This window comes from Sus scrofa, chromosome 9 (genome assembly GCF_054392235.1).
Source record: "Sus scrofa isolate SSC_HxYL_T2T_F1_AM1 chromosome 9, Sscrofa_HxYL_maternal_Yorkshire_Landrace_v2.0, whole genome shotgun sequence".
Taxonomy (NCBI): domain Eukaryota; kingdom Metazoa; phylum Chordata; class Mammalia; order Artiodactyla; family Suidae; genus Sus; species Sus scrofa.
The window spans coordinates 17810850-17830486 of record NC_139391.1 but is presented as its reverse complement, the minus strand read 5'-3'; the positions used below and the strand labels follow the sequence as shown (position 1 = coordinate 17830486).

At 42.2% G+C, this 19637-nt stretch overlaps 1 protein-coding gene and 1 long non-coding RNA gene across 51 annotated transcripts in view; one reads left to right on the top strand and one right to left on the bottom strand.

The window, feature by feature from the left end:
- Window positions 1–19637, top strand: part of DLG2 (discs large MAGUK scaffold protein 2) — a 1974117-nt gene that overhangs the window by 1745173 nt on the left and 209307 nt on the right. The window lies entirely within an intron of this gene.
- On the bottom strand, window positions 101–18400 carry LOC146399760 (uncharacterized). Its single transcript, XR_014814832.1, has 3 exons — window positions 18222–18400; window positions 5286–5387; window positions 101–3505 (listed from the first exon to the last, which is right to left on the bottom strand). It is a non-coding gene; the product is annotated as an uncharacterized LOC146399760 (long non-coding RNA).

Below are 19637 nucleotides of genomic sequence, written 5' to 3'. Positions count from 1 at the left end.
TCTTTTACAGAGGTGATAACTTAGGCTCAGCAAAGTTTTTGTTTTGCTAGCACTCACAGTCATTGAGTGACAGAGGTGAGATCCAAATCAAGGTCCTTCCAGGCTAATGTAATTTATTGATGTGTTATATTATTAAATAGCATTCAGAGGAGACCCATGTTAGCAAATGACACATTTAAGTACATAGTTAATAAGACATTGTACGCATAGTCCAGGTTAACTCACAAAAAAATGTTACTATGAGAAAGGGTTTGTGATTGGCACAAGGTTCAGCTGTGTTCTTCAGTACATTACAATTATATTAAAATGAAACGCCCACTCTCATCTCTGCAAATCCATCACCCATATATTTTATTTCAGTCTTAGAAATGCTTGAAACAAGTTTTTTAACCAATTTTGGAAAGAAAATTTCCCTTTCAGTAATACTAATTATAACACTAATGGTTAACTATGAAACTGTAATAACTAATAAAAGTTACCATATTTATTATATACCAGGCACTGTACAAAGCTTTTTAGGTCTAATATCTCATGTACTACCCATTAACAACCTTATGAGATAAGCATTATTGTTGTCATTTACAGATGGGAATTGAGGCTTTAGTGAAGTTAAGCGACTTGTCCAAGGTCTTAACAGCTAGCTTAGTAGGGGACAGAAGGCAGATGTCAACCCAAGCCAGAAGTGAGCAAAAACCCTTAGGTGAAATTGCTGTGTCCACCATAGCTTTGTCTCCCCAATGGTAGGCAGCAGGGTGGCCATCTTTGCACTTATAAAAGGGTGCAGAGTCCATGAGCCAACTCTATTGGGAGTCTTTAGAATCATTTCTTACTGGTCAAAGATTTAAATTACATGTTGTGATTCTTACCAGCTGGATCTCAGTATTCTGGGTCTGTTTAGGAAAACAAACAAACAAACAAACAGAACCAGTAGTGTGGTGCATGTTCTTTTTTAATCCTACCTGCATTGTTAACACCTTTAATTTTTTTCAAAGCTTTTTACATATGTTTTCTCATTTGTCAAGTCACCAGCTTCTCTCAGCCAGGCTGCTGGTGGAACTCTCCTTCCCTACCCCTGACACACTCCGTTTCTTTCTAAACACACTCCATTTCATTCCCAGGTATGGTTTTTACAGATTAGATGTTTAGAAGCTTTATTTAAGGGGTTGGGCGTTAATGTCTTACAATGAGACCTCCCAAAACTGAACTCACCCTGGAGGAAAGCACCAAGTGTGGTCAATCAAAGCCTCTTAAAGCAAATTAGGTGCCATCTGCTTCTCAAGACTCTGGGAATGTAGACCTCTTTGAATTAGTATTATAGTACGTTGCCTGTGGTTTGATTAATTACTCATGACTTCTTACATAAAAGTATTTTTTTCCTAAGTGATTCTCTAAATAATTAAATGTCAAGTATGCGTTGTTATTTTAGAGTCAACCTCATTTTCTTTAAGTAACAAACACTTTTTCTTTAAGTAAAAATTTGATAGTTCACTTTAGTTGAGTCTTTACTGAGCACCTACTGTATGCTCGACACTGTTCAAGGCACTTTGGATCGCATGGTAGAGAGTAGAAATCAACCTTCTCTGCTTCCTCCTCCTACAGTACAAAATGTTCTGCACACCAGCCTGGTTTCTTTGAGGGCAAAGACCATGTCTTGTTGCTCTTATATGGACACATAATACATGGCCTCACCTGTGGAAAGGTCTTATTCATTTAAAGTGAATGACTTATCTGATTTCATGAAGGGAGCTCTTAGCAGTTCTGGATCATGGAAAGGGGCATTCGTACTTCTCTTTTCTGTGACACAGGTCAAAGGTGGATTTAGAACAGCTTCTCTTATCTCTGGGCTCCCAGATGTTTTGCAGCTGTCGAATAATAGCAGTATCACTTCTTCCACTTGTGGCTTTGAGCTCTTTCGTGTCAGGAACTATGTCTTAATCCTCTGTTTCCTTATTGTGATAGATGGGCATGGCATTCAGTCAGAATTTGTTGAATTAATCACAAGCTGCTTCATTTCCCTCCCAAAGAGCAGAAACCATGTCTTTGTCATTTCCATTTTATCTATAGCACGTGGTGATGCACATTTTTGCACCTAATTCTTGATCATCAAATGTTCATGGACTTCAAGTCTCCTCTTCCCGTTCGTTTAGTTGATTGTACTACCATTTTGCTTTTTCATAGAAAGACCCCCAAATCTGAATCAAAGAATGAGTGCTTTCCCTGACTGACTTACCCAATGACTAAATAATAACAAAACACATGAATAAGGTGCATTTTCCTACAGCCACAAAACATCTCCCTCTTACCTGACAAGTTGGGAGACAGGGTCCTGAAAAGGAATGACTTTCTGAGGTCCCCTAGAGAGACTGTACCAGAATCCAGATTTCATTATTTCCAGCCCAGAGTTCTGCATTCCTAACAGTTGCCCTCTTTCTCTTTCTTTACATCCCCACTGCTGCTGCCTGAGATCAGGCCCTATCCCTCCCACCTGGACGGCTGCTCTCGCCTCCTGACTGTTCTCTCCGCTGCCAGCCTCTACACCTCCAGCTCGTCCTCCACATGGTTGCCACGGTGATCTTCAAAAGTGCAAATCGGATCATGCTTACTCTGTTGTTTCAGTCTAGAGTCTGCATCCTTCACATGACCCACTGGGCAGCAAAGGCACTATCCCGACCCCCGGCCTGCCTCTCATTTCTCTCCCTTGGAGTCCATTTCTCAGCCAAGTCCAGGTGTCTCCAGTGACCCTAACCTTGATTGTCTCATGCCACTGTGTATGGCTGCCCCTATTTTTCCTGCTTTCTCTGACCAGACCACCTGTCTCCTTGGTAGACAGCAGCTTCTAGGGTCTTCTTGGTCTCAGCCTGTCTCCTTGATAGCAGCTTCTAGGGTTTATTTGATGGGCAGACAGGGTCTCTTTTATCAAGCAGCAACCTCTGTCCTCTGCCCCTCCCTACAGATAACTCCCTCCTCATTAGAGCTGATGACTAAACGCCTCATGTACTTCCTTCTTCCTTAATACTTGTAACGCTGCTTTCACTTACTTTTTGAGCACATCTCTCTCTGAGGAGGCCATAGAACTTTTTAAGGACAGAGACTGGATCCTATTCATATTTGTGTTCCCAGAATCTGGCAGTAGGTCAGGCATATTATAGACACCCCATTACACAGCTGCTGACTTTCTGGAATAAATATAACTTCCATAACCCTTCACAGTGAATTAACTCAACTTATGGTTTCCTTTAAATTAAGCCTCACATGGGATGATAGTTGTGTTATGTAACACTTAAAGGGAAGGAGAGTATATTTAAAGAAAAGCAGCACTTGAAAATGTCTTGCTTTTATAGGTGGTGAATGGGTATTTCACAACCCGTGGGGTATTGGTTTCAGCATATTGGTAACACAGAGTGGCCAGAGGGCCACTGAATGTCTCTGCGGAGTCCTTTGTAACTGCCTCCCATGCCGATGGCTCTCTCGCCCCTGATTTACTGAAAGAAGTCAGTGTGGTTACCTGTTGAGTAAAGAGAACTTGGGTCACATTCAGATCTTTCATCAGGGAGTAGATTTGCAGCTCTTTTTCCAGTTCAGTGGTTAAACTCATTCTTGCCTGATTTACCAATTACTGAATTGTTCATTTGTTTATTTATTTATGGTGCATGTCCCCTGGGCTTCAGAACTAGCTTCAAAATGCTACTGCTCCATCTGGTTTAAATAGAGCATGTTAAGAAGAAATGAGAGAAACAAGGGGACTGTGAGGTTGAAGAGAAAAAGAAACCGCTTGGCAAATAGGAAGCAGGGAGAAAGTCAAATTCTTTTCTCTTTTTTTATGAGTTTGTGCTGGGGGAAGGAAGCTATTTTCAGCCAGAAGACGTACTTTCTAACTGGAAGTTCACATTTCTACCTGCACTGATCTGATATTCAACATCTGTGAGGCCTGAGTTTGTGAATAACTTTATGAATCCTGTTTAGGCAGGTTGGTGTCTGGGGCTCACGACAGTGGCCTTTGTTCTTCCCTTTTCCTATACGTGTCTTTAATTCCCTTGGGCCTGAGACACAAGCAGCATCATGGGACATTCTGCCTGTGCAGTAAGCAAGGATAGGCATCAGCTTTGGGCGTCCTGGATTCTCCAGTAAAAGAGCCATTCATTCCCCTTGACAGTACATTTCATCGGTTCAGAGTCAGGAAAAGAATGGTGATTACAGATGGGGGCTTTCAGCATCTTTCAGGTCCCAGTTAGAGTCCTGGCTTTGCTGCTCACCACCTGGGTGATGGTGGGGATGCTAACCTCTCTGAGCCTCAGTATCCTTATCTCTTAAGGGAGGCTTATTACTTATGTAATAAGCTTGTTAAAGCTTGTTGAGAAGATTAAACCAGCTATGTAAAAGGACTTCACAGTGAGTACTTGGGAACCATTACCTAGTTTTCTAAGATCTGAATGCACTTTCACATTCATTACCACTGATGCTCACAGTGCCCGGAAAGGCATTGCTGGCCACATTTGATAGAGAGAAGGGGCTCCTAAACCCGAGAGCCCCTTCCTCCAGTGAGTGTTCCCTCTCCACTCTGCCACCTTCGATTGTGGTTGCATATCCTCTGTTCACCTTATCTAAGCCATGACTCACAGCTCTTCCTTCCAACAGCGAATCTCCTGAATGAGAGACAATAACAATCAAATATTTTGGCGTTATTCACAAGGAGAGCTCATCGCACTTTGCCTTCCACATTTAGAGCACAAAAGTACTGCTTTGGAAAGCACTGAGCAGCAGAGGTTCGTGATCTGATTGAGGTCACATCTTCGGTTTGTGTTGTTTTCTCCTCTATCGAGGAAGAAGAGGGTGGGGTACCTGTGCCCCATGAAGGAGAGCAGTGCAGAGTGGCAGGCCCAGGGTAGCCTGAGTTTTCTCCACACCCTGCTGCTGCTCATGGTCTGATTGCATGTGGCCTGCTGGTCCTAAAGGGACTGGAGGGCAGAACAAGGACTTGGCTTCCCTAGGGTGGAACCTCTAATTAGAAGCTATGTACCTTCTCCACATCGTCCAGTGGCTGTCTGACAGAATTAAAGGGATGGATGTATTTGCCAGACACCCTTTCCTGTATATCCTCAGGACCCCAGACCCAGCTCAGTCAACCATTCCACAGTCAGTTTACTTTAGACAATTTGGAAGAGTATGTGTAACCATAAAGTATTGGTTACAATAATACAAGCTCTTGTTACAATCAACTCTTCAGATGAATGATGGTTTAAGCACAATAGAAGTTTATTTTCTTTCTCATGAAGTCCAGAACTTGCCTTAAGTCTCCTCTAGGCAGTGATTCAGGGACTTTGTCCATGCGGGGGCCTTTCCATCTTCAAGATGGGGCTTTCAAGTTCAAAGGATTCATTTGCATCAGGCTGTTGGGAGGGAAAGAGAAGTTGAAGACTTGCTGGGGAAATATTGTTATAGGCCAGGCCCATTCCATTTCATTGGCCAGAACTCACATTCCCTTGGCCAGAGCTCAGACATATGGCCGCACCTAATTTCTAGGGTGGAGATTAGTTTTGTGCTCCAGAAGAGAAAATGAGTTTGGTGAACAAACCAGTCTCTGCCTCAAAATAATTATGACCCATACGCACATTTATAAAGCATTTATTTTGTGCCAGGCATCATGCTAAGCACGTTATCTATGTTATTTTTAAATTCATATACCTAGTTTCTCACCCATTTGAAGTATACAATTCATTGGTTTCTAGTATATCCACAGAGGCGTGTAACCATCACCACCATCAATTTTAGAGCATTTTCATTATCTTCCTTTCCAAATCATACACCCATTAACAGTCACTCCCCATTTCCTCCAGTTCCCTTCCTACACGCAACCCTAGGCAACCACCAATCTATTTTCTGTCTGCATGGATTTGCCTGCTCTGAACATTTCCTATACATAGAATGCTTATTTTCTTTTATATAATCCTTACAACAACCCTACAAGGTAGGCAAGTTGTTATTCCCATTTCACAGATTTACAAAGGATCAGGTTGCTTAAATGACCTGTTAATAAATTTAAAACCTGCTGCTCACTGAGCTCTATTATAGTGTGCTTTGTCCCAATTATAAAGAATAACCACACCAAGAATAATCAGTGATTTGGGGAAAGAGAGTGGAAGAGGTGGTTATTTGCTTTTTAATGAATATTGTGGCAAGAAAAACCCTAATTTCTTGGAGGGCTCCTTTACCGAAGTGACAGGCACTTAGAAGTCAGCTCAAGGTTTGAAGCCCAGACCTGTGGCTTAGCAGGTGCATATAAAAATGCACTGCTTAATTCCTCATGAGTCTTTAGTGTCTTTATCTGTAAAATGGGAATAATGAATCTCTGTCTGCTGGGAGGATTGAATGAGATTAGCCTATATGAAAGCTGTTCCCAAAACTTTACATAGTTGATGCCTCGCCAGTGTTAGTTGTTCTTGCTTAGAAGTGAAATTTTGACTGTAATTGGGCAGCCACAGAAATTATGTTAATGTATCTGGGCCTCCAGGATACTGTCCAAGAAGAAATTATTGTAATTTGGCATTTTACAGTATCCAGAATACAACTCAGGAGTGGCCGAGATCCTAGGAGGATTTCTAACCATGAAGGTTAGGAAAAAGGGACATATTCTCTAGGATAGAAGGTACAGGCAGATTCTGGTCTATTGACTTCTGATCTCATCTGAGCAGAACAGCTTGTTAAAGGCACCTGGAAAGAACCAGCTGAGCCAGTGTAAGTTTGAAGTTCCTTGGGAAAGAAGATAAAGCTGGCTGAGTTTCTGTAGGCAAAGAGCCAGTAATGAGGTTTCCAGCCTTCCATCACGTGTCTTTTTCATCACTTTAAGCTCAGCCAGAGACAGCAAAACCTCAGACTCAGGGGCCAAGTGTGGCTTTGAGAGCCTCAAGAAGGTAGTTATAAGAAGGAGTGAATTGTGCTTTTGTTCCGTTGACGCATTCCCCACTATCCTGTCCTTAGCCGTAAAGACATTAAAATCTGGGCATGAGAGCACAGAGAAGACTGTGGAGGCAGTGGGGAAGTGGTATTGGCAGTGGCTTGCTAAGTCATATACCCAGAGGAAGCCATCAGAAAAAAAGGGTCTGAGCTATAGGTAGAATTAAGGACAAATTTCAGCCTTAAAACTTTGCCCTAAAAGCCTCTGGTTCTGCCATTTCCTAGTAGCATGAACAAGTGACTTAATCTCTCTGAGCCTCCATTTATTTCCATATAGGATTGTTTCCTGGACGGTGACTTAAAACCCTGCCAGCTACAACCTGCATAATTTCAGGGGGCTCCATTCACATACACTAGGTGTCAGCATACTGTAAATATGTAAAGGGTCAGACACTAAATGTTTTAGGTTTTATGGCCGTTTGGTCTCTACTGCAACTAATCAAGCCTGCTGTTGTCCTGCAGAAGCAGCCATACATAATACATAAATGAATGGGTATGGCTCTGTTCCAATAAAACTTCATTTATGGGCACTGAAATGTGAATATTATATAAATTTCACATGCCACAAAGCATTACTCTTCCTTTGATTTTTTTTTTTTTTCAACCGGTCTAAAATGCAAAAACCATTCTTGGCTTATAGACTCTACAAAGTCAGACAGTGGACCAGATTAGGTCCACAGGCCATGGTTTGCAGGCCCCTAATATACGCTAAAATATGTTCAGTGTCCTCTAGAGAGATTCAGTGCAGTGCCCTGATTGCTGCAAGAACCAAATAAGAGTACATGTAAAGTGATTAGCATAGTGTCTATCCCTTACAAGTACTCAGCAAGTGGTCATTATTATTTGCCCTCGAAAAAATAAATGTGTCAACTACTTGCCATGGACATTTGGAAAGGGAAACAGTTACATTTTGGCTACTTAACATTTCTACTATATGCAGCTTTCATATTATTAAAATGCATATCAAAGGAGTTCCCGTCGTGGCGCAGTGGTTAACAAATCCAACTAAGAACCATTAGGTTGCGGGTTTGATCCCTGGCCTTGCTCAGTGGGTTAATGATCTGGTGTTGCTGTGAGCTGTGGTGTAGGTTGCAGATGCGGCTCGGATCCCGCCGTTGCTGTGGCTCTGGCATAGGCCGGTGGCTACAGCTCCGATTCAACCCCTAGCCTGGGAATCTCCATATGCCGTGGGAGCGGCCCAAGAAATGGCAAAAAGACAAAAAAAAAAAAAAAAAAAAAAATCAAAATTAAAACCTTAAAAACTGGTTTGGATAGGAGTTATTATCGTGGTCAGCAGTAATGAACCTGACTAGTATCCATGAGGACATGGTTTGATCCCTGGCCTCACTCAGTGGGTTAAGGATCAGGCATTGCTGTGAGCTCGTGTAGGTCACAGACATGACACAGATCCCTCATTGCTGTGGCTGTGGCATAGGCCAGCAGCTACAGCTCCAATTTGACCCCTAGCCTGGGAACTTCCATATGCCATGGATGCAGTCCTAAAAAGACAAAAAAACAAAACAAAAGAAAAAAGCCACAAAAAACTGATTTGGACAGGTGGTGACATTAGGAGCTCTCTCCGCCCCCCCCCCCCAGTTTTATAATTTTTCCCCTGACAGCCCAGTGTTCTCTCTTTAATTTGTAGATAATTTTTAGTGCAGTCATTGCTTGGTTAGCACTTTGGGTTCAGGAATCCTATGGATGCCAAAATCTGAGGATGCTCAAGTCCCCTATATAAAATGACAGAGTATCTGCATGTAACCAATGCACATCCTTCTGTATACTTTAAATTATCTCTAGATTACGTATAATACCTAATACAATGTAAATGCTATGTAAGTAGTTGTAAATCAAAGGTAAGTGCTATGTAAGTAGTTGCTGGTGTGGTAATTTCAAGTCTTGTTTTTTGGAACTTTCTGTAACTTTTTTTTCCCAACTATTTTCTATCCACGGTTGGTTGAACCATGTGTGTGGAACCCACAGATATAAACGGCTGTACTTGGTCTGTGCCGTTTGAATAAATGAGTTTAGGTCTTTTCTGTCTAAGCTCATAGTATTCTCCAAAATGGGTATATGCATCCTAAGGGTAGGCAAGATGACAGCCTTTTTCTTTATATTAACTTTCATCTCAGACTTTAAATTTTGTTTTGGGTTAGGATTTATAATGTGTATACTGTGCCACAGTTGTATGGTATATATACATCCAATAATTTTTAAATATATAAATATTCAGATAATGGCAAGTATGCTTATATTTTTTTTAATGATGATGTCAACAGTCAAAGTTTTGAGAAAACTGGTTGAGAAGGAAAATAAGTAAATATATCCCAATGGGAAACCAGAGATATTGTGAGTGATGTTGGCCTTATTCAGAATGAGGCAAGTTAAGTGTTTTTGGGATGAGAAGTAATAGTTACTCATATCTATTTTGTGATGGAGGGAAGCAATATATCTTACATTTTTAATTTCATAATAACACATAACAGCTGTATGATAAGTACAGTTATCTCCATTTTATAGACGAGGAACCAAGGTTCAATTTATGGAAGTTAAGCAGCTTGTAAAGGTCAGCTTGAGTGAATCAGGACTAACTATAAAGCATGACATTTACCACTTCAACCTTCATTGCATTGAAGAAGTTCACAGAAAAGGAAGGATTATTCTCTGGTATTTCTAAACTTTGAAGTTAGTCTTTTTTCCATCATAGGTACTTAATTGAGTGGTAAATTGATAAAATTCCACTCTCCTAGAGATCCTTAATCAACCCCTTTCCCCCTGTCTGCATGTCACATGCTTCTCACTCTGATTGGAAATCTTCTTAATTAGATATTTTCTAGTCATCCATCAAGGCTAAATTAGACATCACCTCCTCCAGGAAGCCTTCTTAACTTCACCTCCCAGACTGAGATGCTCTTCCTCTAGGCATCTGTAGCACCTTAATGAGTCCTTATAAAATATGCTTGCAGCTGTGTAGTTAGTTGTTATTTCCTCGTTACTCCCTGGACTGAAGGCCCCTTAGAGAATAGAAAATCTGACCTTGATTGTATTGACCTTCTGCCATGCAACATGGTAATAAAGTGTCTGGGACACACTAGACCCTCCATGAATATTCTTAGCATGAAGAAATTACTCCAGTATTGATTTAGAGTCTGAGATAGCTTTGGCAAAGAGATGGGTTGAAGTTTTTTTTATTGTGGTTTCCCAAGATAGGGCAAATTGGTGAACATGAATTAGATTATAGGGGGCCAGATAATGCTAAAACAAAGGAATTAACTTTTATATGTATGAAGGATTTTTTCTTCTGAGTTTCTCCTTCTGAAGAGGGTACACACTCACACCAATCAAATTTATATTAATGATTTATCAGTCTATTCAAATTATATATATGGGACACATATATTAGCCCACACATATTCATGAGTATAAGTTCATAAAAACAGATGACTGCAATTTCTATAACCTCTCTTATGGATCACTGAAAGGTCAACAGAAGGATCAAGTTCATTAACACTTCAGATTGGCCCATCTTTTTTTTTTTTTTTTTTTTTTTGTCTTTTTGCCTTTTATAGGGCCGCTTCCGTGGCATGTGGAGGTTCCCAGGCTAGGGGTTTAATAAGAGCTGTAGCCACCGGCCTACACCAGAGCCTCAGCAATGCGGGACCCAAGCCGCATCTGCAATCTACACCGCAGCTCATGGCAATGCCGGATCATTAACCCACTGAGCAAGGCCAGGGACCGAACCTGAAACCTCATGGTTCCTAGTCGGATTCGTTAACCACTGCACCACAACGGGAACTCCAGATTGGCCCATCTTGCTGAGTCATTCAGTTGCACTAAATCTTCCTTGGTCCTAAAGCCATTTCCCTTCTGGATGCATAAAGCTTTTACCTCTTTCTTTGAAGGCAACTAGTATTTATTGAGAGCTTTTGCAGTGTTCCAGATATTTAACTGAGGTGATCTCTTTAATCCTCAGACATTTGTACAAACCCACGGGTCCTGAACCCAAAAGAAAGTGTTTCAAGTCAAAAACAAGTCAAAAATTTAGTGAAATAGAAAATCTTTGCCAAGAAAGAAGGAAGCAGGAGAGGACAGGACTAAGAAAAAGTTTGAATTTTGATGAATTCAGTTATGAATGAATATTGTTAAATTCCTTTTTTGGGGGGCGGGGGGCGGCACACCCACAGCATATGGAAGTTCCCAGGCTAGGTGTTGAATCGGAGCTATAGCTGCTGGCCTACACCACAGGCACAGCAGCGCGGATCCCAGCCACCTATACCACAGCTCAAGTCAATGACCGATCCTTAACCCGCTGAATGAAGCCAGGGATCAAACCCACAGCCTCTTGGATACTTGTCAGATTCGTTTCTGCTGCACCACAACAGGAATTCCAGTATTGTTAAATTCTTATACAAATTTATCACATAGGATTTTACCAAAATAATTTATTGGGAATATGACGAATTTGTGACCATTAGCACAGACAATTTATATATGAGCAGGGAAGGGCCTTTTCAGCTGATTGAGAGAAAAGCTTTCTTCTTCCTACCACCAATGTGACATGCGAAGGGTTTTCTTACCTGCTTAAAAAGGACAGCATTTGCGCAGTTGTTCCCAGGTTTTTACATTACACAGACCAGAAACATTTCAGAAAAAAAAAATTTTATAGGCAAACAGAATTGCCAGCTTTCTATCTTGCCAATAAAATAAAGGACATTAAAAAAAAAAGATAACCTCCCCCCCTCCCCCCGCATCATCTGTTCTCTTCATCATTTCGGAAATGAAAAAACCATAGCAAAAACAAGATGAAAAAACAAACAGTAGAAAGGGCATAATCTTATAATAAAGGAAGGAGATGTTAGCTCGATGAAAAATCACTGCATTCTATTTGCTTTTCCCATTCTGCCTGGACCAACAAGGATTGGGGACCAGCCTCCAAGAACCACTGCTACTGCTGTGAGCAGGGTTTGAAGTCACACGGATCTTGACTGAATTCCAGGCCCTCCCAATTCCTAGCTGTGAAACTTGGGGCAAGTTACTCAATTTTTCTGAGCTGCAGTTTCCTCATGTGTCAGATGAGGATAATATCTGACTATTAATCTCCTGGGGTTGCCATAACAAAGTACCAGAAGCTAGGTGGCTTAGAACACCAGACGTGTTTTATCTCACAGTCCTGGAACCCAGAAGTCTGAAATCCAAGTGCCTAAGGCCATCTATCTCTGATGGCACTAAAGCATGGTGTGTTTCAGGCCACTCTCCTAGCCTCTAATAGTTAGTTCCTTGGTTTTGGGCAACATATCTCCAGTCTTCACATACTGTTCTCCCTGTGCACAGATCTGTGTCCCAGTTTCCCCCTTTTATAAGATCACCAGTCCATCATATTGGATTAGGGGCCCACCCTACTCCAGTATGACTTTTTAACTAATTACAGCTGAGACAATTCTCTTTCCAAATAAGGTCACGTTCTTAGGTATTGAGGATTTAAGAATTCAACATGTAAGTTTGAGAGGAACACAAGTTAACTCAGACCACTAACCAAATTCATAGAATTGTATCAAAGTCATTGAGGATAGGCTGAATACATTGTAAAGTACCAGAGAATATAAGGTGGTTTATTTTTTAAGAAAATTTACAAGTGAGGAATTTATAATTTAGGAGCAGACAGTAAGCAATTTATGCAAGGATATGTAACTAAGAAGTAGTGAAGATAGGACATTGAACACACTTATTTAATAAATATTTCCAACACCTGGTATGTGGCTGTGTTCTAGAGCTGGAGATTCAGCCATGAAGGAACCAGACAAGGTCCCTAACCTTACATCCTAGAGGAGGGAAGCAAAAGTTAATAAAATAAACAAAACTATTAATTTAAGTAGAGATAGGTATTATAGATAAAAATGCAGTCCAGTAAGAGAGTGGAGACCAATGGAGGGATGGAGGATGCTGTCAGGGGGTTACTCCTTATGTGAACAGAATCTCGACTGTAGGGAAGAAGCAAATCCTGGGTGACAAGGGAGCCACAGAAGGCAGCTGAGTAGGGATTGCTGGGGCCTGATTTTGTTTTAAGAGTCTGGCCGCTATGTAGACAATGATTGGTAGCAAGGCAGTAGTCAAAGCAAAGCAGCCACTTAGGAGGTGATGGCAGAAGTCCATGTGAGAGGTGGAATTCCCTGCTGGGTTAAGGATCCAACATCGTCGCTGCTGTGGTGTGGGTTAGATCCTTGGCCCGGGAACGTCCTCATGCCCCAGGCATCGCCAAAAAGTAAAAGTATTTTTAAAAACTAAAAAAAAAAAAAAAAAAAGAAGTCCATGCGAGAGGGGATGATGATAGTGACTAGGGAACAGATGTGGTGATGGAGAAAAGATTTGAGATATATTTTGAAGACAGATTTAGTAACTTTTGCTGATGAATGGGCTGTGAAGAGATGTGGGGTATATTGTTTTTAAAACAAGAGCCAAGAATGACTCCCAAGTTTTTGACCAGAGCAACTTGGTGAATGATTATGCTCTTTTTTGAAGTGGTACCTTTTAGGAGTACAGTAGGGGTGGGGGGTGGGGTGGGATCCACAGGGTTGCTTTGGGACACTTTAAATATGAAAGCCTGTTAGACAGATGGAGATGCTTGGATGTTGAATGCAGCTGGATATGAAGGTCTGACGTTCAGGGCACAGGTTGGGACTGGAGGTGCACATGTGATACTCTTTGGTCCATAGATGGCACATAAGCCTTGATTCTGGGTGTTGTGACCTAGAGAGTGAGTATAACGAGAGGTCTAAGGGTGAGCCCAGGGGCACAAGAAATTTGAAAGATCAGGAAGTGGAGAGGGACTCCACAAAGGAGACAGAAAGAGGGATTTGTGAGGTGGTCTCGGGAACCATGTTTAAAAAGAGGTTGCTTCAAGGAAGATATAAGTAAATCTGTCAAAAAGCTGTGTGGAGAGATGGGGTAAAATGAAGCCTCTACTCTGGCCACTGCCTTTGTTGGTGAGCAGGTTATCATTTCCCTTAATAGAAGTGACTCTAGTGGAGGGTGAAACCTGGCTGAAGTCAGTTAAGGCGAGAATGGGCTGTGAAGAGGTGAAAACGGTGAGAACAGAATCCTATCTCACATTCCCTGGGACCTCAGTTTCTTTAAGAAGCGGATGTCATAGTTACGAGAGCAGGCCCTGAAGTCTTAGACTTCAGTCATTATTTCAACTTGTGCCGTTTGCTATCAAGCCACAGAGTCCTCATCTGCAGGGTAGTGGTAGTAGTACAGCTCACTTCAAAATGCTGCGAGGGTTGAATGAGAGATGCCAGCCCATACTAAATGTCAGTAAATATTAGCACCATCACTAATGTAAGCACAATACCGGCACAGCTTTCAGGCTCCACATAGTTTACTACGTCCAGGAGCAGTTGGTGGCCTGAGGTGGTAATTATGACAGAAGGCGTGTTATGATTATCCTTGACGGGAGGACAGAACAATGCGTTATAAAGCCTGTATGAAGACTCAGCTGTCCTAATTTTTCATGGAGTGTGTCCTAACGGTGGAAGAACCAGGTGACAGGGGGGGAAATCTCTCTGGAGGGAATTTTCTGAGATCGTGGTGGATCAAGGAGCTGGAAATCATGGGAAGACTTGGAGAGAATAGGCCAGGCCATGTCAGGCCGTAGGTGTTGAACCCACATATTGATCTCTGAAATGCCCATTTATCTTGTAATCATAGTTACCATTGTTTGTTTGTTTGTTTTTTTTTTTGTCTTTTTTTTTTGTTGTTGTTGTTGCTATTTCTTGGGCCGCTCCTGCGGCATATGGAGGTTCCCAGGCTAGGGGTTGAATCGGAGCTGTAGCCACCGGCCTACGCCAGAGCCACAGCAACGCGGGATCCGAGCCGCATCTGCAACCTACACCACAGCTCACGGCAACGCCGGATCGTTAACCCACTGAGCAAGGGCAGGGACCGAACCCGCAACCTCATGGTACCTAGTCGGATTCGTTAACCACTGCGCCACGACAGGAACTCCTCATAGTTACCATTGTATCCTTGCTGCACATGGTGTTGACATCAGGCACTCTTATCCATTTAGAAACCCTAGTCCGTCCTCCCCGTGACCCCCCGATCATGTGGCATTGCTTTCTTTTACAGTCCCTGATACTAAGTATAGTCATGAAAGAGGAGGCTCCTCGTCCACATGTACTCCATATCCCCTGGTAAGATGCTTAGAGGGAAAAAAGGGAGGATGTCTGTGTGTGGACAAGTGACGTTAGCCACCCAGTCATTCTCTTGACACACACAGCTGAGAAAATCTTGCATGTTTAAATCTGCATGGCCTGGAACGTTATAGCATCACCTTGTCCCACAGAAGGCTATTGCTGATGTCTCTCAAGGAATGTTGATTGCATACCTTGGGTGGTAGCATTTTCTTATATGGATAAAGTTCACCTGATGGGGACCTTTGCAGGTGGCCAAATCCTAGTTTATACTGACTTCAGAAAGGAGTTTGTGCTGGAACCTTTGGGACACGGGCCCCTGTTTCCTTGCGGGGCATGCCTTGACTTAATGGCACTAGATGTATAGCTGTGTGCAAAATTTCATTGTTGTCATATGGCAAATGCTTGTTTGAAACAGGTAAAGGAAGCCAAGTTGGTGTCATTGTGAATAGCAGTCATGCTGTAAGTATGCTTTCCAGGCTGGTGAGTTCACTGGAGTAGCAGTGGAAGTAGGGAGTAGATATGGGACCAAACAGCAGCCCAGAGGAGAGCCCCCAGGCCTGCTGTTCTCGGGCAGAAAGACCGGATATTCCTGGTGACACTGCAGTCTGGATGATGGACCTCTCTGGGATTGTTTCCCCTTCTTTGCAGGCTGGCAGGTGAGGAGACTCCTTGGCAAATACCAGTTTACATTTTAAAAGACAGTTTAAAGAAAAGGTGAGGCAGAAATCCATTTTCCAAAAAGAAGTGTGTTAAGAATAATAGCAGTTTGGGAATATGCATTATAAATCAGGCACTATATTTTCCTGATGCACTTAATCTTGCAAGGTAAAAATTAGCATACCCATTTTATAAGTAAAGCAACTCATGTTATTGTAAATCAGTGGCAAAACTAGAGTTTAAACACAAGGCTGTTTGGTTCCAAAACCTATGATCTTTCTGTAATTTTTACTAAAGGGCATAGTAAATAAATCTGCTTGCATCTCTCATCTGCCCTTACAGTTGAGTATGAAACACTGCTTGGGGTAGGATAATATGTTTAAGAATGTGGGCTCTGAAACCAGGTTGCCTGGAGTCTATTCCAGCCCTGCTACTTAGCAGCTGGGATCCTGACTGAATGTGTTAACCTCTCAGAATCTCAGTTTTTTCATCTGCAATATGTTGTTCATGATAATAACTACTTCATGGGAATGTTTTGAAGACTAAATGAAGATTAAATGAGCCCGAGCACCTAAAACACTGCCTGGCACATGAGAAGTGCTCGGTTACAGCTATTATTATCAAAAACATGACTTCTGGTGTGGATATTCAGGGAACCTAAAGAGGTTATATTGACCCTGTCAGGGAAGAAACTAAAAGCTCAGGCACCTCCCCCCCTCCCCACGCTGCCTACCTGCTTATGATTTTTGTCCAGTCAGTGACACTGTTTCTGTTTTCTGCATGTCTTCCCATTTGGGGAGCTTTCATGCTCTAGGGGTGGCACGGTAGGATAGAAAGGCACTCTTTTGACATCAGAAGACCTGGGTTGGGGGTGAAGCTCCTGTCACACTTGGAAACTGTGACCTGCACAGGTCTCTTTATCTCTTGCTATGGGTTCCTCATCTGCGCAGCAATCAGGTCGAACTCCCTCCCGAACCTCTAGGACTCCTTGCATCCCTCCCTTTCTGTGAGCACCGGACAAAGTCACTTAACTTCTCAGGTGGCTCATTCATACTGTAGTGCTGCTGAACCTCTCCTGGTTGCTGAGGGGCTCAGGGAGAGCGAAAGTGTTTGGTGCACTGTGACAGGCTATGCAAATATGAAGGTTGATCTTTACAGTACTACTGTGAGAATTAAACCTGAGTACTACGCCTCGCTCTGTGTGCATTGGAGACTCGGGGGCTTTCTTCCACGTTTTGCCATCTTTGCCTACCCCCCACTGGATTGGGTGCATCCACCTTTACAAGGTGTGGGGGGACACGAGTGGAGGATGGGGGTGCAGTACCGATGGTGGGAAAGCATCTTATTGGTTAATGCTGGTACATCCCAAACACCAATTACTGTCACTGCTTCTAAGGCTGATATATTTATCAGGATGAGTTACAAAGAAATATATGTACCCAGGGAGCGAGGATGCTGTATGGTCACCCCCTGTGATGTAAAATATGAGAGTCTAGGAGGGGCTGTTTTATAATTCATCAGGTTTCGCTAGTGAGTTCTGCCGGAGTCTTAGTTATAAAGGCAAGTGTGAACCGGACGGCAGATAGGAGAACCTGGCACCAAGGAGACGGAGAAGCTGCCTTTGGTGCCTCCTGCCTCCTCCCTGCTTTGTTCCAATAATTTTGTGCTCGGTAAGTTCCCCTGGCTTTTCAGCTAATCGCTGTTGATTAGGCTTGGCAAATGAATCCGTAGTTTAGAATATGCACTTGCTGTCAGAAGTGTGTGTCAGTGTTTGGGCTTCTGACAAATTTCACAATTCTCTTTAATGAGCAAAATAGCTTAAAAGATGAAACAAAAGCCGCCAAATCAATTATTCACCTTGATCCTTGGAAGGCTGCTTTCTTTGGTTGCTAAAGTTTCTTAGGTTTCATTCTGTCAGTTTCATTTGTTGAGTGCGCTTTGAAAAGAACAAGTCTCTTTGTCGCGAAATTGTTTTTCCTAGCTGCCAAAAGGAGGTATGTACAGGGCGGTTTGTCCATCCCCACCCCCCAGCTTACCCTCCTCAGCAATCGGTAAATCTTAAAACAGACCTTTTGCCTGGTAACCAGCTCTGGCAGAGCTGAACCTATGCAAGGCAAGATTCAAATTGCAATCTTTTGTGCGAACAGAACTGAGGGGCTGTGAGTAATTGTCATTGTGGAGATTATTGTGAAACTCGGAATGGTGGTAGTCTCTGCATTTTGCCGGCATGGGATCAGAATGTGGGCAGATTTGCATGTGGCATGCCTGTGGTGCGGGAGAAGGAGGGAAAGAAAAGACTGGATCATTATAGCAAGAGCTGTACAGCCCACCCGCAGGACAGACAAATGCAGAGAGCATGACCATTTTATTTGCGTAACTTGGGACTGTTTCCTCTAGTTTCCTATGCCCATTAATGATTACCTGAAGCTGCATTTTGGTCCGCGTCTGGGTGTGCTCCGGGTCCTGGCTTCACGCAGGGTGAGCGCTAACTCCTGGGCAGCTCGCTGTAGGAAGTCATTTCCTCCTCAGAAGGAAAAAAGCGAAAGCTGTACCTTCCCCGGACTCCTTTCTGCTGCCTTGTTTGCCTCTGTCCAAATCTCATGGAAACCAACAGCTTGACGTACTTTTCTTTTTTTTTTTTTTTTTTTTTTGCAGTAGCAGATTTAACTGTGGTGTCATATGGCATATTATGTATGGAGAGGAATAACAAGACATTTTTGTGAATGTTCGAGTGTGTCTGGCTTGTTGATATTTGCTTTATTTCACAGGCAAGGAACTACTTACTGTCTTCTGAACCTCTGATTGTTTGTCTGTCCAAAGCATTTACTTTATGCATAATTGCACTTTTCTCTTTAGATGTGACATCTGTAGATCTGACAAGAACATCCTCTTTATCCTCAAGAAAAGCAACTTCTTTTAGCATCTCCTTGAAAAAAGTATGCATTTTTTTTTCTATCAGCTTGCACTTTGCTTTTTCCTGATAAATATTGTGGTCATCAGTACAACTATACTTCCAATAAAGTTGTTTCTCCTTTCCTAGTACACTTTCTGATTGCACCAAAACTTGGCGAATTTGGAACATAGACTGTATCTTTTTTTTTTTTCCAAGAACACATTTTCCGGGCATACTTCTTTTGTCCATAAATAGCTTTTCCATATTTTCCATTTCTCTGAATAAGTTCTGCTTAAAGAGCAGAAGAATGATGTATTGTGGTTGGCACATAAGGGTGTGTAACCTGAAACTTGGTTTCTAATCTGCAAAGGGCTGCCCCACAAGGGGTTTGTAAACTGTGTTTTTGTCTTATATTCAGCTCAAAGCCTCCCGGCTACAGCAATAATGATTAAGATAGGAAATTCAGCACATCATTGCAGGTATAAACCAACATCTGTGTTTGATGGTTTGGCCAGCACATGATGTTTTATAAAGCTCAGAATACACAGCAGAAGGTTCCTTAAAGTGTTAATATATCTTAATGCCAAGAACAATGTAGTTGTAAAGTACCTTTGCAATGTACATTGAATTTTACTGTACCCCATTTAAAAAAAATCTCCTGCTGGAGCCCCTGGTTTATTTTGTGCAGCATCTGGGTTTTGATTCACCGTGGTTTTATGGAGAAATAAGCCAATGTACCAGTCTCCATAAACTGAGTTTCTTCTCATTTGGGGGTGGTTTTTCCATCTTCTCCACCCACCAAGAATAAGCTCTTTTTATAGCAACAAAAGAAAATTTAGCATGAGTTATTCTCAATTAAATTTACAGCAAGACAAATATGAACTGTGACAAGAGCCTTCTGAAAGAACGCATACACACCCAAAAACATGTCTCTCAAAAAAGGA